We start from the raw sequence: 21,041 nt of genomic DNA on the forward strand, positions 1-21,041 counted from the left end.
AAATCATTCATAAAGTTATGACGGTTTGCACTGAATGAATAATTCAGTTTTTATTGTGCTGTTCCGGTTTATCTTCAATTACTGAAAGAACTGTAAAAATGTTTACTCTCAAGTTTGAAGGGTTGGATCGATATTCATCTATGAAGAAGTTGGATAATGCACATTGCACACGTAGGCCAGCGTATCTTTTTTAGAGAAAATTCACTTGGGATGTAAGTTGAGATGATGGTAAACGACCAGATGGTATGTTTCTCATACCATGGAAATGCGGTGTATCTGTGGTATGGGATTTCACTTGCGTTGACACGGTCGCGGCTTCCCATCTAGCCGAAAATTCGAAGTCTGCTAGAACTGCAGTATTGTCTGGCGAGAAATTAAAACGAAAAAACTACCAAAATCTTAGTAACAACTAACTGTTTCATCCAGTAGCGGTTGAAACGTTTGGTGTTTATGGCTCGGAGTCTCTGTTGTTCGCTCATAAACTCAAAAGGAGAATAGGCCAAGCAACGTTCTACTTCTTTTTCGATAGAAAGAGTTAGTATTGCTATTCAACGTGGTAATGCTGCTCCGGTCCTTGGATCTATTCCTTCTTCACATAATTTTGATGAGATTATGCAGTCTCCTACCAAGATTATTTCGCAAGTGATCCATCCACCTACTTCTTTTTCAATGTGGTCAATGAACTTAGGTCATTCTCGCCCCTCAAGTATGATCTACTATCCTCGTGGTTCTGGTTACCTTTCAGTGGAAGAGCTTCATAAAGCAAGAGGCGAATCGATTCCTTCACGAAACTCTCCAACGAGAATTTAACGATGAACGAGAACGAGAAAGTTTCAAACAACAAACAATTGTTCATGCAGTTGCGGTTTCGTAATAATGTATCATCTTTCCCTCCAACCGATTTCCTGGAGTCTTTGAAATCCACTAGATACTAGTTAGGACAATAGAGGATTGCTTCGAATTCTTGGGGTTCTTGTGAGCAAAAACATAACAGAATTAATAATCCTGACTACTTTGTCTATATCGTCTTATGTTTGTAGATCTGTTGGTGGAAAAATCCTCACTCATTTACTTTGTAGTAAATGTTCAAGAGGTAGCTAAAACGCATGTGTTTTCTAAAACTTCTACTAGCGTTTCCTAATATGACTGATAACTAGTCCGTGCAAAGCTTATTGTTAAATCATCTGAAAATGGAACTTTTAACGGATGATCATCAACTGCCAAATATGCGTCAAACTGACTATTATAAAAAAACAAGTATATCTGAGGCACCAGTCAATCTAATAATAACACTGATGATCTTCAAATATAACACAACTTCTGACGGAAACAACAAACTCTTATGAAAGCAGACCACTATTATAATCTTCATGCAGTCATTGTTCACTGTGGTTCTGGCGTTGAATGTAGTGTGGAAATACCCTACATTTTGCTTTATGAAAGAGATGACATTAGCAGATCAAGATCTTCAGATGATGTGGTTTTCCTGCAGATGAAAAAGCGTCACTGGAATCAATCAAGTCGCCCCGGAGCGCCAATTAATTTTTGTTGTTGTTTCATAATTTCTTGATTTGTATTACTTTTTTCTTCAATATATTTCGATAAGAATAAAAAAAAATCACAGGTGTGTTTTGATTAGGTGGAATTTTTTTCAAAAATTGGTTCGTTGATGAATAGAAGTACCAAAATCTCTTATGGAGAGTAGCAGAACGAAAATGTTAAGCAAGACTCAACCTTACACTGAATTAAAATGATATATTTTATATAAGAATCTGAGCTAATATAAAAATATTCCTTATAACAATTAGAAAAGGAAAAATAATATGCTAGTTATTCCCAAACACTCAACTGCACTGTCCCAACGTTCTTTTTCATATTCTGCACCTAAATTCCATAACACTCTTCCCAAGGAGTTTTGGAACTTCTCTTTATACAATTTCAGGAAGAAATTGAAAATCTTACTTCAGTCACTATAGAGTTGCTTTTACGACGGATCTGTATATAATTATTGTTTACGCTAGGGTTATAAATGAATGTTTACTAAGGTGAAAATATTTTACAAGAATTTAGGCACATATTTATATTTATATTTAGAATTAAATTATCACTTTCTTTATATTTAAATTATTATTTAAAAATTTAATTTTTATTCGATTTGTACTTTTATATTTTATACTCACACGAGTATAAATTGTTCTGGAAATAAGTATTTTTGATTTTATATACGCTAATACTCAAATTTTACTTTTATATTTTTCTATGATTCACTTATATATTTATAGTATTCTATGATTCACCTATATTTTTTTTTTTTCGCTAGGTTAAGTTGAAAAGCAGCCTAGGCTGATACTTCACCTTTTCATTGACCCTTAATTATTGTTCTAAATTTTTGTATTTCATTTTTTATATTATGTCGATGAATAAAGATGATTATTATTATTATTATTATTAAAAGAAATGCAAAGAGTGAATTTCAACGTTATTCATATATTTTGTTAGTCAATTCGTTTTTTAAGTGAATATATTTCTCTCTGAGTTGCTTTCCACAACTTTCAAAACTCTAATGAATTATTAAAAATATTCCTGTTTTTCCATTACCAACTTTTCTAATAATATTATCCCACATGGAATTTGCATCTTGTCTAATACATATTCATAAGTTCGTGATGGATTATGTCACTATTCTAAATTGAACAGTCACTGAATCATCTCAACCAATTGGCATGTCTCTCTAAATTAGAAATAGAAGTTTGTATCGATAGATTTTCTCTTTAAAAATTTGTTTCAAAATAATAATTCACGTTGCACTGTTCATAGAACCGATTTGTTCTTTAAGACAGTTATATATATATATATATATATATATATATATATATATATATATATATATATATATATATATATATATATATATATATAATGAAAACACATTTTTAATCCACAATTAAAAAAAGTACGATCTCCCTAAATGGGTTCAGCTAACCAAATTAGCATCATCAGAAATGATTAAAACTAAATTTTACACCATGTTGAAGCTCTTCATATAGTTCTGAAAAATTAATCACCGTCCATCATGAAATGAATTCCTAACATTAGTTATTGTATCATTTTGTTATTATATAATGAATCATAATTTGTATGTTAATAACTACACATTATGATAACTGATATTCACATGATTTCTACTAGTAATTATTATGTGACTAAGTTAAACTACAGACTGTTTGAAACGATATGTTGTCCGATATGTTGTCAAGTACCGGTCTCAACAATTTCAAGCATTCCGTATGCATTCTATAACTGTTTCTTATGGCATAATGAGCGACACTTGACTTCCCTGATCTCTAAAACCGAATAAGTAAAAGTAACATGTTTCTAGTGAAATTAGATGTTCCTTTCACATATTTGGTTTTTGAATTGTGTTGAGCGACATTAGATTTATCTAGTATATAAAATCGAATATGTGAATATGTGGAATGAGATGTTATTCGGTTTTATGAACTAGAGAATTCTAGTATCGGATCAACATGCATTAGAAAACGGCCAAAGAAAAAGTGAGATATGATTGAAATCATCAAGACCAGTTTATGACAACAGGCCTTTGATGCCTTCGAAAGTTTAGGAATAGAAAATTGTGGATATAAATCTAGGAACAAATGTCTCATTCCCATACAATCCGATGATCACCTTCTCACGTAATAATTACAGGATCACACATGTATACATTTACTTTTGTTTGAATGTAGCAAGTGTATCAATCCTAATTATATTTTCATTCTTACAGATGGAGGTACAGTGGCTACTTTGGTGGAATCACAGGATATAAAGGAACTCCAGATAGATTGTTAATGTTTTGATGACTCTAATTGAATAATATATATTTTCTCAACTTTTTGTGTTTATTTTTTTCAATTCACACAACTGATGGAAATAATGCATTTGGTATTCTGTACTTCAGTGATTCAATTTCAAAATTGAAAAAATGTTCAAAACATGAATTGAGACACAACAAAAAAATACGTTGTTACTTCGAGAATATTGTTTGAATTCAGGTAGAGGAAATATAAAAAAGAAGATATTGTAGAGTTAACACCACATATTTATATAGGAATGTAGGCTTTCACGGCTGGTGTCAATATTTTGATTGGCTTCCGGGTTTTGCCGTGGTTTTCTTTGGATATAATTCCCAAACGTTTCAACTGCAACTGCAGCAGTCATCTTCAGTGGCGTAGTCGAAGTACTCTTCTTGACGTGTCAACTGAAACTCAGTTGACAAGTACAAGAAAAATTAGTCAAACTTTAAATGTGAGTCACATGACAGTTTACAGAATTTTAAAGAAACAGCAATTATATCCTTATCATATTCAGCGTGTCCAGGCACTTACACTACGTGATTTCCAACCACGTATCGAATTTGCTCAATGGCTTCAACGAGTCGAACAACATCCGCAAATTTTATCGAAAATCCTCTTCACAGATGAGGCTAATTTTTCAAGAAATGGTATCATCAACTTCCATAACAACCACATCTAGGTGGAAGATAATCCACATGCGATAACGCAAACTCATTTCTAAGACAGATTCTCTTTTAATGTATGGGTTGGCATAATTGGGGATTATTCAATTGGGCCCTATTTTCTCCCCTTACGTTTGAATGGAGATGCTCACCTACATTTTTTGGAACACGAGCTTCCCCAACTTATGGAAGATGTTCCCATAGGTCTCCAAAATCACTCTTGGTTTATGCACGATGGAGCTCCTGCTAATTTTAGTGTGATAGCAAGAATTTTTTTGGACGTAGCATATCTCCAACGATGGATACGAAAAGGACGCATTGAGCATTGGCCCCCGAGGTCACCGGACCTCAATCCCGTCGATTTTTTCTTTTGGGGACACCTTAAATCACTAGTTTATGCTAGCCCCATTGAAAACGAGGAAATGTTGAGGGATCGCATCACAGCTTGCTGCGAAACGATAAGAAACACTCCGGGCAATTTTCAAAGGGTGCGAAATTATTTGATGAGGGGAGCAGAAGCTTGTATTACTGTTGGGGGTCGTCACTTTGTACAGTTGTTGTAATAGTTGTTCCGTTCAATTTTTATATGTTTATTTTCCTAATAAATAACAGCGAAATGTTTTTTTACAAACTCCGAAATGTAGCACTTTCTGTTTGAATAATTAAATCTGTCAATTTTTTTTTATTTGGATTGAATAGGCAGTTCGATAATATTCAGTTTAGAAGAAGTCTGTACGGGTATACTGTGTGCAAAGTTTGATGAAAATAACTAAAATTGCAAAAAACTTATGACAAAAACCTACCATGTTTTGAAAAATTTCAACAATCTGTATTTCGAAAACGTATCATTCTTCGTTGAACATTTTATAGGAAAAAGTTGTTTATTTTGGGGATCCACCACATACTTAGTTTTTAATGTTCTCAGCAACTCCACTTAGCGCCCTAGGAGCTAAGTAATATGCATCGATGTAGAAAATTTCGAAAACGATCACCTCCAGCGTTGTTGAGGAAGTGTACCTTTTTTACTTGGGAAAGGTGTGGGAATTAGGTTTTTTAATGAAAAGTACCAAAAGTTTACTGTCAAAAAAGTTAGGGCAATTTGAAATAAATAATGACAGCGTACGCAGCGCCCTCCAGATGTTACAACATGAAAATTAATACGAAATTATGATTTTCCATGTCAAAAAAACCCCGGGTACCGAATTTCGTGCAAATAACTTATTTTTTGCAAGCAGTATTTTCAAAAAGCGAACAAAAAAAATCAATTTCAACACCCCGTATCTCCGAAACGAAGCATTTTCGGACACACGTTTTTAAAATTGTCTCAGAAATACGTCACATGAATATTTTAACGTACAACATAAGTACGGCGTTGACCGCAGGCGCTGACTATGTTCCTAGTCTTGTGATAATGGACTGCATCGACGTTCTCTTTATACCTCTAATAGGCATATTCAATTCAATTTTATCAACCTGTGCCTTCCCTGAGCAGTGGAAAACGGCTCGAATTTGGCAGATATTGAAAAAAGGCGACTCTAGCACACAAACTACAGGGCAATTTTAGTTTTATGTAACTTTTCTAAACTCTTCGAGGATATGTGCAAAATGTTATGTACTCCCATATTCAAAAAGTTATTTTTCCTACTCAGCATGGCTTTGTACAACAAAGGTCATGTATGACAAATCTTGCATGTTTAAATCAATATCTCTGTACGTACCTGGGCACGCAAAAACAAGTCGATGTTGTTCATTTAGAATTTCAAAAAGCGTTCGATCAAATAGACCATTATGTATTTCTCAGCACATTGACAAAATTGAGACTCTCTAACCAACTGCTTACTCTTATTGAATCATATCAAGTTAACATAAAACAATTCGTCGAATATGAATCTCTCAAATCGGCTCAGTACGTAGCTACATCTGGGGTACTACAAGGTTCTAATCTTGGACCTTTTTTATTTTAAATTTTTATTAATGACTTGGCAACCTCTTTGAATATTCCTAGCCTACTATTTGCAGACGACCTGAAACTATATTATAAAATCGACGACATTACTGACTGTCAACGTGTGCAACATGAATTAGGTGTAATCAAACTTTGGTATATTAATAATCGTCTACAACTGAAAGTATCCAAATGTAAAATGATATCATTTACAATGCACAATTATTCAATTACCAACACTACTATCAACCGCGTACACGAGATAAAAGATCTTGGTATAACCTACGATAGTAAATTAACATTTACAACACATATATGGAATATGACTGCTGATGCAAATAGAATGCTCGGATTCATTTATGAAATGACAAAAACTTCAAAAGTATTGCAACCTTAAAATTGCTATATTTTGCGTATGCCAGATCTAAGTTAGAGTATGGCTCTGTGTTATGGAATCCAGTTTACGACTACCAAAAAACATCAATTGAGAGCGTGCCAAGGAAGTTCCTAAAATTCTTATGTCTAAAAGTTGATGTACAATACCCTACGAGAGGCACCGATCATAACATTTTGTTGACACGGTTTGATATGACATCTTTGGAAAATAGGAAAGTTATCCTTGGTAGAAAATTCCAGCATAAATTACTAAACTAAAATATTGACAGTACGGTTCTTTCACCCGACATCAATATCTTAGTACTAAGAAGTGAAAGTCGACACAATCTGAAATTCTATTGCGAAGCATCACTCACAAATATTATGCTACGATCACCATAGAATTTTATGTGCAGTACTTCAATAAAATCTGTGAACATTGCGATATTCATTATGACTCTCTGAATGCCTTGGTATCATGTATTCACAATCACAAATAATAATACTATAAATAACATTTGTGTCATTACTGCTACACTGCATGACTTTTAACTTTTTGTGTTATATTCTCAATTTTTCATTCCTCTTTTGAAATTCTACGTATACAAATATTTTATGTATACTTTCTTTTATCATTTACTGTTATACATTTCTTTGTTCTATTATTTTTAATATTTATTTCATATATACTCTGTAATGATAGCATTTCCTGTAACCTCTTGCCTTTTTCGCTATCACAAGATGTTAAGGGTGTATATGTGAAAGTAACTCAGGTGAAGTTTTGGTATTATTTCCATTACCCTGGCTTATACCCACAGACACATGTCTTTATTTATTCGCTTATTTGATTCTAGCCATAAGAATATTGTTCGAATTGAAATGGATATATTTTTAGGAAATAATAATTTTTGGAAAATAAAGGTTTTGGCTTTCTACTTTTCTATCCTTATACAATAAAATGTGCGGAACTTCTGAAGGAAGCAATCAATTTTAAAATAGGAATATTTTCAGATACAAACTGAAAGAATGAAAGACATCCCACAACAAATACTAAATGTATAAACATTGAATTACTTGTCCCTATTAAGTTTTCTATTCAGTTCCTATTCACCACTAACACAAACGGTTGGTTCAATTGCAACAACAGCCATACAAATAGCAAATCTACTAGCTGAACAATTTGCGTCCCATTCCACAGCCGATTTTCTGGGAAAGGTACCACCCACTATTGCCACAATAGAATCCACAATGCCGGAAATTCCTTTTTGACAACGTCCAGTTAGTCGAATTCTGAAACAGCTCAATATCAACAAGGCGTCTGGTCTTGATGGAGTACCCGTCATCGTACCTAAAAACTGTGCAAATGAACTCGCACCAATATTTTGCAGACTTTTCAACCTGTCTCACAAGAAAGGTATTTTTTCTTCTGATTACTATCAGTGATGTCAAAAATCATGGAGAAAGCCGTAAGACACCATATCGACGGCAGGTGGCCGTCGATGGATATCACTTTTTTATCATCTTGTGATTTTAGTGGCGTGTATTGAATATTACTGGAGTTTTATCCCAACAACAAACCGTTATTTCAACACTTCGACACGTGTTTCGATCACCAAGTGATCATCTTGAAAAGGTAGATCAAACTAAACATACTAACAAAGTTATCCGTATTTATACCATATATAACTCCTCTAGGTACCTGCGTCTTAAGTGTCTTAATCACCAAGTTATCATCCTCAAGTTCATTCTTCCTCTTCAAGATGATCGAAGATAATCGAAACACGTGTCGAGGTGTTAAATTAACGGTTTGCTGTTTCCAAACAGTGGTCACAAGTAGCGGCTATTGTAAAATTCCTCTTGGTAAAACCCTAGATGTATTTTGGATTTGAGTTTGATGCCATTATTTGTTGATATTCAATCTTGCTTTGCTACCAGTGTAAATATATTTATTCATTGTCATATGAAGTGAGTCCTTGCGGATTCACTTCATAGGTTCAGAAATGTTAATTTTTACTTGATGAAATAGATTTTCCGTGATATGTTCTGAATTCTTCAATCATCGAACGTGATATAAAAAGAATTCAAGCTTCATTGGTTTATCGGCACCAAAAATGTTGAGGAACTTCCAGGAAATTTTTGGGATTAGGTAAATTCGACGGATTATTTTGTGACTATTCCTCAGTTTTAGATACTACACATTTGTTGAAGAAACAGGCGAAGTGGAAATAAATGTATGTAGAACAAACTAGTTACAAGCTATATCAACCTTGTGACCAATTGTCTAGAAACAAATGCTTAGGTCAAATTTTTCAAGTGATAAACGTATACCAGTAGCATGGACGTCACGTCTACTTTCTGATAGAGAAACTTGATTTTCAATGAATGGAAAACAGGCGTTGCGTATAGTATGAGCTGTATCAAAGTTTAGGATTTATTTGTTGAAGGATAAATTCAAAATTTCACCGGCAACCACTCACTCATTTATCTTGATTATGCCGAGTACTTACTCTCTATTGGATCTTTACGTTATGCATCGATAATTCAATATTACGATTTCAGTACCTGAACATTGTATATATCGTTAAGAAAATATCGCAAAAGCCTTTTCTTCAAAAACCAATCCGAAACCTACCGTTTCCTCTGATAAATAAGTCCAAATTCTTCTAGCTTTTTTAAAATTACTCGCATTATTACCTAAGTTGCTCATAACGCGAAAATTAAATGCTTTCGGATATTTTTAAGTACACATCTACAGCGCTGCTTCATAAATTGTCCGTGACGTTCTTCATATTCATCAAAACTGAGAAGAACGAAGTATATCATACTTTTCATGGACTTTTCCAAAAGCTGCACTTTGCCTAATCTGGAATCGATACCCATCATACGTACTACCAAAAATGAGTTGTTTGCCTTGGATCTGTGCGGCTCACTTCCAGGAGTCGTAAGTCGAGGTGGTATAATTGATCTCAGATCTTTTTGTTGTATCATTTGTTTGCTTTCAAGAAGATTGTGATTTACACTTTTTTCCATCGGATCATCCAAGAATACATTCCTCAGATGGTTACCGTCCAGCAAATTCTGAACGACCACGGCAATCAATTCACTGTTGGGTAATGGAAATCCTCTGTAGAGTATCTGAACATTGAAGTCGTATACTCTTTGATTCAAAGGCCCAAAGCAACTAATCAGAATGCTTCGAACTCTTTATCATGATGTCGGTGTCTCTCAACTAGAAACCAGTTTACGAAAAACTTGTTTCTTAAGAAAAAAAGTCAGTTCTTGCGATAAAAATCAAATGAGTGATGCGGATAGAGTCCAGACGAATTCTGCTCTATCCTACTCGTCCATTTGAAGTATTTAAAGATGGAGTTATGGTACTGCTGAGAACAAATCTGGTATCTTCTGTAAGTCAGTCTGGAACAAAAAATTCCTGTTATTATTAAAAGGATTTCACTTTATAAAGAAGTTGATATCACTGGTTATTTATATTTTGCAATATATTGTAACCGTAGCCACTGCTCTAATCTGCTAAAGTATTCTAGTTATCTATTCATCTCATGTTCACATTTTGGCTACATGATTCAAACATGTCATAAATAGTTTTGTATCTAAACAAATTGAAATCATTCTCTCTATCGAACAAAATCAGAATCTGCGAATAGTGCAACAGTGTTTCCAAAAACCAAATTGAAAATTTCCTATCTATGTTTTACAGAAATTCAAAGTGTCTCTGGTTTTAGGTAAGTAATGTTTTCATACGTTTTCTTAATTGAAGTTTTTTCAAATGCTAGAATGAGTAATTTTTTGGGAAAGAAAATTTTTGGCTTTCTACTTGTAGTAATATGGCTTTGGAAAGATCTATTGAAATATGCAAATATATAGAGGATGTCTTGAAAAAAATAGTTCTCCACCAATAACTATTGATATCTAATTTGGGAAAATTAGTTTTTTTACACCATTGAATTCCACGTAAAAAAGTACTCTAGCAATGTTTACATAGAAACAAGAAATTTCTGACAGGAAAAAACTTCACAGCAACTTTTCGTAGATTCATCGTTCATTACAAGTATGCTTAATTTGTTTTACTGAAAATGGAGATGAAATATATTGATTGAAAAAATAGCAAGGGGAATAGGGACACACAATTTTTTTATCCTAAATTATTTCTTTCTGAAGTAAAGTATCATTGATAATGAAGTACGAATGAACTATCTATTGATATTTCAAAGTATTAGAAATCCAATCATCTTGTATTTAACTCAAACTTGGATCAATATTGTTAGAAATGCATAGTACATCGTAGCTATACTACAGATCAGTTTCATATGGCCGTCAAAACTTCACTTGATGTGGAAACAATAGATATCAAAAGGTGCTAGTTGGAAAGCGTATAAAAATCTGTGCGGTGTTTTCTCTGAGGAGAGCCATTGATATTGTGGAAGCTATTGTGGCGGATTTGTTAACCTTTCGTAGTGAAAATCATAGTTAACTGATTGACCAAATTCAGAACTATCATTTCAAGGAGTAAGTAACTCAAGTTCAACTCGATGCTGGTGTTTCGATGTATACATGGCGAATTCGCCAAATACTACAAAACTTTTGGAGTGCCTGACATATGTTTGTAGACAGCCAACAATCTTATTAGAATTTCACATAAGCTGAAGGACGCAGGATGGTTGAGTATGTATAACAGATGCAAATTACACGCAACACGTATTTCGCTCTAGAATAGGTTCCTCAAGCAGGACTGATGAGGAAGCTATTGTGGCGGATTTGTTAACCTTTCGTAGTGAAAATGATAGTTAACTGATTGACCAAATTCAGAACTATCATTTCAAGGAGTAAGTAACTCAAGTTCAACTCGATGCTGTTGTTTCGATGTATACATGGCGAATTCGCCAAATACTACAAATTTTTTTGAGTGCCTGACATATGTTTGTAGACAGCCAACAATCTTATTAGAATTTCACATAAGCTGAAGGACGCAGGATGGTTGAGTATGTATAACAGATGAAAATTACACGAAACACGTATTTAGCTCTAGAATAGCTTCCTCAAGCAGGACTGATGAGGAACCTATTGTGGCGGATTTGTTAACCTTTCGTAGTGAAAATGATAGTTAACTGATTGACCAAATTCAGAACTATCATTTCAAGGAGTAAGTAACTCAAGTTCAACTCGATGCTGTTGTATTGATGTATACATGGCGAATTCGCCAAATACTACAAACATTTTGGAGTGCCTGGCATATGTATGTGGACAGTCAACAAACACTATCTTATTAGACTTTCACGTAAGCTGAAGGACGCAGGATGGTTGAGTATGTATAACAGATGCAAATTACATGCTCTCACTTTTACTATAAAATACTAAAATTCAAAAATCTCGAATATTCATATAGAAAAGTTATATACAGGGTGTCCCTGGACTTCCTCTTTTCCTCTCGGGAATGTATAGATGGGGTCAAAATATCACCAGTACTTCATATAACTTTTTTTCCTAAAATCCTTCGTTACCAAGTAACGGGCCCTCGAAGTTACAAAATGAAAAATGTTTTTCTTTGATAACTTTTCAAGTGAATATTCAAAATCATCCAAATTTTGGTAATTGACTAAACAAATGAATTCCTTCGATGAGCTTTCACGCAGGAGTCAGTTGTTTTGCTACAAAGTCAGGAACGGACTACCCCCGATGGTCCACACCCCAAAACTTTGAAATGACAGATATTTTTCAATATTTTTCAACAAATTAAGGTTACTTGGACAATTTTATGAATAAAAGTACTCGTGTGGAAAGTCGATCGAAGCAACGAGTCTTGATAAAAATGTAGTTTCACTCGACGACATCAAACCCGCTCGTCCACCATTATTTGAAATGAATAATTATCAAAGCAGAAATAATAATGATAACGTTAATTCAACAACATTTATCCTGAGATGTCTACCATTATTCGAAAATATTAGTTTTTAAGGAAAATGGAAATGATAGGTAAAATGTTCATAACGAATTTTTATAATGCAAACACGTTTAACTAACGAAACTCAAGAGCCTCAAGAGCAAACAGAAATGAAAAATCCGCTACAGAAACTGCTCGATATGACCACCTTCTCTCTCTATACATTTTCTTAGTCTGCGAAGACACCCTCTCTGTACTTGAAATAGCATTCCAGGGTCGTTTCGTATGGCTTCACAATGTAATGTTATTCTATTCAACAATGCATCTCTTGTGTGAATAGGTGTAGCGTAAACAAGGCTTTTCAGATGCCCCCACAGAAAGAAATCCAATGGATTTAAATCCGGAGACCGCGATGGCCATGAATATGGCCCACCTCTACCAATCCATCTATTGTGGAAAATATGGTTCAGATGGTCACGCACAATCAAACTAAAATGAGGAGGAGCGCCATCATGCATAAACCACATATCTCTTCGGGTTTGCAATGGAACATGTTCCAAAAGTCCATTCAAATCGTTCTGAATGAACTCCAAATAACGTTCTCCATTCAATCGGTCCTGTAGAACGAATGGTCCTATAAGATGGTTTCCTATGATACCAGCCCAAACATTCACGTTGAATTTCCGTTGGTGTTTGGTTTGCAATATCCCATGGGGATTTTCTTCGGCCAATATATGGAGATTATGAGAGTTGATAACTCCATCTCTACTGAAACCTGCTTCATCAGTGAATAAAACTCATTAATAAAAGTCATATCCTCTCTTTGCCTATCCATGAACCAATTGGCATATTCCAGTCGTGCTGGAAAATCTTGAGGTGTCATGGCATGTACCTTCTGGATGTGAAATGGGTGGAGCAGTTGTTCCCTAATTATTCTATGAATAGTGGACTTGGATGTATGGAACTGTTCTGATAGATTTCTGATGCTCATTGAAGGATCATCAGCGACGGCTTCCAAAATATTTTCCTCCAATACAACGGTACGTACAGTCCTAGGAGCGCCCTCACCACCTCGTTTTGGCAAAACTGTACCTACAATAATATCGAAATAAAACAACGTGCACAAATTAATTATCAATTATTACATACCTGTCTCCCTCAAGCTGCGATCGACACGCTCGAATGTTTCTCTTGACGGTACCGTTCGATTGGGAAAATGCTCGGAATACAGACGACGAGCTTCTGCAGCATTACAAAATGCTCGTCCATAAAATACATGCATATCTGCATATTCATTGAATGTAAACTGTTTGGCCATATCAAAAAAATTCAAAATATCCTATAGAATATTGACAATACAATGATAGTCATATGACAACGCACCACTCAACAAAACAAAATCGCATTCCAGTTTCTCATTTTTTATCAAAACTTTCTAAAAGGTTTTTTTGTCAACATCTGTGAAAGAAATATTATTCCCTGGATATTTTTCACCTGATCATGTGCAGCCGTTTTTGTAGTTCATTCGTTTGCTTTTTATTAGTATAGTAAATATTTTTTCCGATGTGCGTTTTTTCAGCTAAATTTAGATTCGTGTTAAAGAATTTTTCCCATAAAATTATAATTATCAGTGAAACTCCTCAACAGTTTAGCTGTGAAGAAGAATTTGAAACATTCGAATGTTGAATTTCATGAGATTCAGATAACTGATCAACACGAAACGTGATTATTCCACACGTATTATGTACATACAAAATATGGAATGAATTCGATATTTCATAGTAGAGTAGCTTGTTAGTTTAAAAACACCACGAATCTACAGAACTTGATATTTCTTTTGAAAAAATATCAGCTATCACAATTGTGACTTAAACTTCCATATAGGTACTTTACTTTTTGTTTACGACTTCATTTTAGCATACTTTGTATTATTCCTGTTATAAATGTTGTTGAATTAACGTTATCATTATTATTTCTGCTTTGATAAATAATTATTCATTTCAAATAATGGTGGACGAGCGGGTTTGATGTCGTCGAGTAGAACTACATTTTTATCAAGACTCGTTGCTCCGATCGACTTTCCACACGAGTACTTTTATTCATAAAATTGTCCAAGTAACCTTATTTTGTTGAAAAATATTGAAAAATATCTGTCATTTCAAAGTTTTGGGGTGTGGACCATCGGGGGTAGTCCGTTCCTGACTTTGTAGCAAAACAACTGACTCCTGCATGAAAGCTCATCGACGGAATTCATTTGTTTGGTCAATTACCAAAATTTGGATGATTTTGAATATTCACTTGAAAAGTTATCAAAGAAAAACATTTTTCATTTTGTAACTTCGAGGGCCCGTAACTTGGTTACGAAGACTTTTAGGAAAAAAGTTATATAAAGTACTGGAGATATTTTGACCCCATCTATACATTCCCGAGAGGAAAAGAGGAAGTCCAGGGACACCCTGTATATATATATATATATATATATATATATATATATATATATATATATATATATATATATATATCGGGTGTCCCACATTTTATGTGACAGGCAATATCTGGTTTGTTGAAGGAGATACACAAAAATGTTTCATACAAAAGTTTCAGGAGTTCATGAGAGCTATATTTTGATATAATTTTTAAATATACAGGGTGTTTGGTGTAGGTGCTACAGACCAAAATTCCATTTTTTAAAATAGAACGCCCTGTATATCATTACATATTCAGATGCTACGTTAAATTCTGATATCATTTCATGTTTGGTTTTTGAAATTCAGTTACGGCGTTGTTGAGTTATTGCTTAAAATGTAAAGTCTTGAGAACGACTATTATTTTTTTAAATATCTCATACAATTATTGTCTCTGCATCAGATCACATGAAAATTAGTCAAAATTTTGGGTGTTCAAAGTAATGGTTTCAATTTTGAGTTGTGGAATTCAGTCAGGAATCATTTTGAATATGAAACAATTGCGAAATTGAAAGAGGTGTATTCGAAAACAAATCTTTAATTAATAACAATGTAAATAATATAACTTGATAAATCATTTCATAAGAATGGTAGGTACCTAGAAATAAGTCATAAAAATTGTTCAAAGTGATGCCCATTAGATATTATACAGGCTTCGAAACGTCGAATCACTTCTCTCGTACAAGTCGCTCTTATAATATCAGGCGTAATATCACTGCACGCTAGTCGAATTTTCATTTTCAGATCAGCCACATTCAAAGGGGGAGTAGTGAAAACAATATCTTTTAAATAACCCCATAGGAAAAAATCAAGCGGTGATAAATCTGTGGAACGAGCCGGCCACCGAATTGGACCCTTATTACCAATCCATCTATTTGGGTACGTTCTATCCAGATATTCAGTAACAACCTGTGAATTGTGAGGAGGAGCACCATCTTGTTGCCACCAAATTCCTTGTCGTTCTGCTATGGGAATATCTTCCATTAACTGGATCAAATCATTTTCTAGAAAATGTAAATATAGCAATCCATTGAGATTTTCATTGAAAAAGTAAGGTCCTATTATGCGGCCATTGAACAATCCACACCATACATTAATACCGCAAGTAGTTTGAAAATTACTTTCGCGGACCCAGTGGGGATTTTCTTGAGACCAATAGTGACTGTTATGTCGATTCACAACTCCATTATTGTGGAATCGCGATTCATCGCTCCACAAAATTTGACTGAATATGTTAGGACTTTCATGTAATATTACCTGAATACAAGCAATGAATTCAAGTCGTCGTTTAAAGTCCGTGGGTTTCAAACCTTGTACCAACTGAATTTTGAATGGGTGGTATTTATTTTCTTTCAAAATTCTCTGTACATTAGATTTACTCACACCGACTTCTCCTGCAAGAGTACGGATAGAAACATGTGGATGAATAATAATATAAGCCAATACATTGATCTCTAAATCTTCAGTTCTAACAGATCTCGTATGATGACGATGCTTTATAGTAGAAGGAAATGACCCAGTTCGTAATTTTTCTACAACTCTCGAAAAAGTCATTCGTGACGGAATGGGTCTGTCTGGAAAACGTTCTTGGTATAGACGTTGTGCTTGACGGCAGTTTTTCTGACATTCCCCAAAAATTAATAACATATCAATGCAATCACTTGGACTAAACGCGAAAGGCATACTGGAGTTTTCGCACAAAGAACACAGTTACTGTTTTGCAAAGAATCACTGAATCGAACTGACAAGTAGATACAATTCAACAACATTTGTTACTATGGCATCAACAAGCATAAGCTAATTGATGAAATTGTGTAACATAAAGCAATTCACCCTCAAGTTAGTCACATTCTCAAGAATTTCAATATTATATTCAACTGATATCGATATTGTATTATAGAGGTGAGAATAATGGTTTGTATTCAGTAGTAGTCTAGTTCAATTTAATAAAAGATATAGAATGGATTCGTGTACGAGTAAATAAGTTTTATTGAAACTTTATATTTAAGGGAAAGTGCAATAACTCAACAACGCCGTAACCGAATTTCAAAAACCAAACATGAAATGATATCAGAATTTAATGTAGCATCTGAATATGTAATGATATACAGGGCGTTTTATTTTAAAAAATGGAATTTTGGTCTGTAGCACCTACACCAAACACCCTGTATATTTAAAAATTATATCAAAATATAGCTCTCATGAACTCCTAAAACTATATATATATATATATATATATATATATATATATATATATATATATATATATATATATATATATATATATATATATTCATATATGAATATATATATATATATATATATATATATATATATATATATATATATATACATAACGTCAATCTTCGGAGAAAAAATATGATCCATATTCCTGCACAAGATAAGAAAAAAATTTGCTCAGGAATGTTACTACGGTTGAATGAAAATTAACGACTGATCCATCCAACCTGTCCAACATTTCTCATTATGAATTTTGACTGAATATTTTGAATTTTAAATGAAAATGTAACCTTCAACTCCATTCTCTTTCTTTATTCTTTCAAGAAAACATCTAAAAATGATATACAATTGGACACACGCCAAATTGGTTTTCTAAATGTTTCTCGAATTTGGCGTTTATACAACCTTGTATTTTTTTGAGGTGTTTTCTGAAAGTATTCGAAAAATAAAATAAACAAAGCTCATTCCCGAAAAGTCATCCAGAGGAACTATATTTTCATTGGAAAATATTACATTTTTTATCTTTCAAAGTATTTAGGGACGGTAGCCTGGTGAGTTGACGTGAACGGTTTGCTCCACTCACTCTATCGACCGCTGTGCGATTTTCACTTCCTATCGTCCAACCCGTGTTAGGAATCACATGTTGGTATGTTAGACCTCGTTAGTCCTCAGCTCGCACAAGTTTCGATTTTGAGAGTTGTTGTTCGTAGGGGGGCGAAAGCTGGTTAAAGAAAAAACATATTTTAACAGATTTTCACAAAATTCATATTGAGAAGTATTCCTGATAAGTTGGATAAATCCATTCTGAATTTTCATTCAAACGCAGGAACATTTCTGGGCAAGTATAGTAATCTGCTAGGAATGAGTTATGTATCACCATAAAATCAGACAATAGCTGCCCAGATATTTATTGTTTTTCCTCATATTGAATTATTGTGTGGTTGACTACGCGTATTTTTATTTTGTTGAGACACTATTATCAACAGGTGCCCTAATAGTATGTGATATTCATCGCTTTCCAGTAAGTTATTTAGTGTTACTGAGTCTTAGTGTTTTTAAGTTATCTATGGTTGCCATGTGATTCACAGAAAGTGTTTACACAGAGTAGATGCGTCTTTTTACTGATGACGATTATCCTTTTAGTGCATTAGTCGATCTGTTTAAAAAAATATATTTTTTCCGTTATTCAGTTATCGCCCCCATAACAACTCTCAGAAGTTGATAAACTTATGCGAGCTATGAACTAACTAGGTCTTACCTTTTAACGTGTGATTCCTAACACGGCTTTACTTTCCCAACGCATCAACCTTTGGTATGTAACAGTTTCATTTTACTATATTTCTTTCGCTCTTCAAACATATTCCTCTTGAATATGATCACCAAGTGAATATGTTTAATCTTCCTCTTGAAGCAAATACAGAGTAGATCATCAAAAATACACCGCAAGACTATCAGAGAAAAAGTTTATTAAAATAATCCAATAAACTCAAGTTTATAGCGGGGACAAATTTACATCTAAAAACCTTCACAAAACATTCAACGCAATTATCTCCCAAATGTTTTGAATGAGAAATAATAGGATGATAACCCTTTTGGAAAGATCTTTCGATTACCTATCCATTTCTGCTTTGCTTTTGAAAATTGGCATAATCGTTTAGAAAACATAGAGTTTTCAAATAACAAAATACATAAAATTGAAATTAATACATCTCTATCAGTAACTTTTCCACCCAGATTTCAGATTTCAAATCACGAAATATATCTGAATAACCCTCAATAATCAACTTGCATTTGAAGAGAAAATTAAACCAGTCATTATTTGAATTTACTACAAATACAACAGAACACTCATTCGATTATTGTGTAAAACATCCCGTAACAGTTATTTTAATGGGTTAAATTACATTTTCGTTATTGACTGTACCAGTTATTTCAATATTATCTTGATGACAGCACAAACCGATACGATTAATTATTCATCATGCGTGAAACCTTCCCCTCACCGTAAAACAAATACGAGTTGTAACCTTGATTCTACAAAAAAGTAGTTTTTTTAAGTTTCGATTTCAAAAATCACAATATTTTTTCTTCCAATACAATTTGTGAATCTCCCGGTTCATCAGTTGCACGTAAACTTCTAAAAAAGGAATGTTCCCCTATTTTCCCTCCCGGGTTCGAACGATTACCTCTCCTATCTCTAGAATTTAAACAGAAATTGTCCCTATTGCCGACCTTCATTTTTAAAAAGAACTCTTTAAAACAAGGGTTCTCTGAATGTCGAAAGCGTTCTACAAAAACACAGCAACCCTTGCATTCTGAAAGTATTCTAGTAATACCTCTGGTCGACAGATGTCGCGCCAAGTGAAACCTGCACCCTTTTCATAAAGGTGGATATAGTTGAAATTGTCATCTGGTGACCAACAATTCTTGAAAATATCTGTTTGAGAAAGCATACTTATTTATATGGAAGTTTGATTTCGAATACGCTTTTTTTGTTTTTTTACGAGTCGGTACAATTATTGTTTGAATTTATGAGACCAAAATGATCTTTACTTATTCTTCACACCTTTGTAAAGAGTTTATTTTGAACTTGATCGTTTTTTTCCTTATGTGTTAGTATTGGACCATACTTAATGAAAATCCCAAACGTTCCCAAGCACTCAACATTTTATTGTGAGATTTTCGCTAGATTGTTTATAAACCAGAACACGTGTTTCGCTATACAATATGGTTGCATCGTCAAACCTATTCATATTCAATCTTTTGAAAATTCTCCACATTTTTCGAATATAGATGGAGTAAAAACCCAAAAAACTCGTTTTCAGAAAACTGATTTCCCCTAAAAATATACCCCTTTCAATTAAAACACAATGTAATATAAAAATGTTTCTGAGATGAATGAAATTCATGTTTCATGTCATAAATGTGTTGTTCATGACAGGTACATTTTAACAGTATAAAGATAAAAAAGTGAGACATATTTCAAAATCAAAGTTATTCAGCAACACTATACAGCGTGACTCACGGCCGATGGTACATGTTCTTACCTGTTCTATCAAAAATATTTTCAGCATTGCGGCGTTGCCTCTTCCATCAAAAAATCCGTCACTTTTTAAATAGAACACCCCGTATATCAACTCATTTTTATAATCGCTCTTTTGTTATGATACTTTTTTGTTAATAATGTCCTAAACCTATCTCTATCAGCTTTCGGAATGAAAAATAATTTGTTCTACATATTTTATGGTCCAAAACAAAGCCCTAATTGAACTTCAGCACGCTAGTACTCTCAAATCATGAAAAGTTAATATTTTGATGATAGTTTAGACAGACACAAAATATTCATTGAACTCCAAAAAATCGACTCCATATCATACAGGGCGTGCTAAAATTACTATTACTTCCATTATGCATAAAATGAAACCCCCTGTATATCACTAAATAAATTGAAAGATGATGAAAAATGCTCCAAAATGGTGTATCATTAAATTTTCCTAATAATGTCACTTCTTCTGGAATCATTTTTTTATATTTGGTTTAAGGTAGTAGTGGACTTATCAAGCTTATAACAGTATCGTTACTGTTATAAGTAATTTTCAAATA

This window comes from Leptinotarsa decemlineata, unplaced genomic scaffold, assembly GCF_025532065.1.
Source record: "Leptinotarsa decemlineata unplaced genomic scaffold, Ldec_3_MD MMD2_tig00003348_RagTag_RagTag, whole genome shotgun sequence".
NCBI classification, from domain to species: Eukaryota; Metazoa; Arthropoda; class Insecta; order Coleoptera; family Chrysomelidae; genus Leptinotarsa; species Leptinotarsa decemlineata.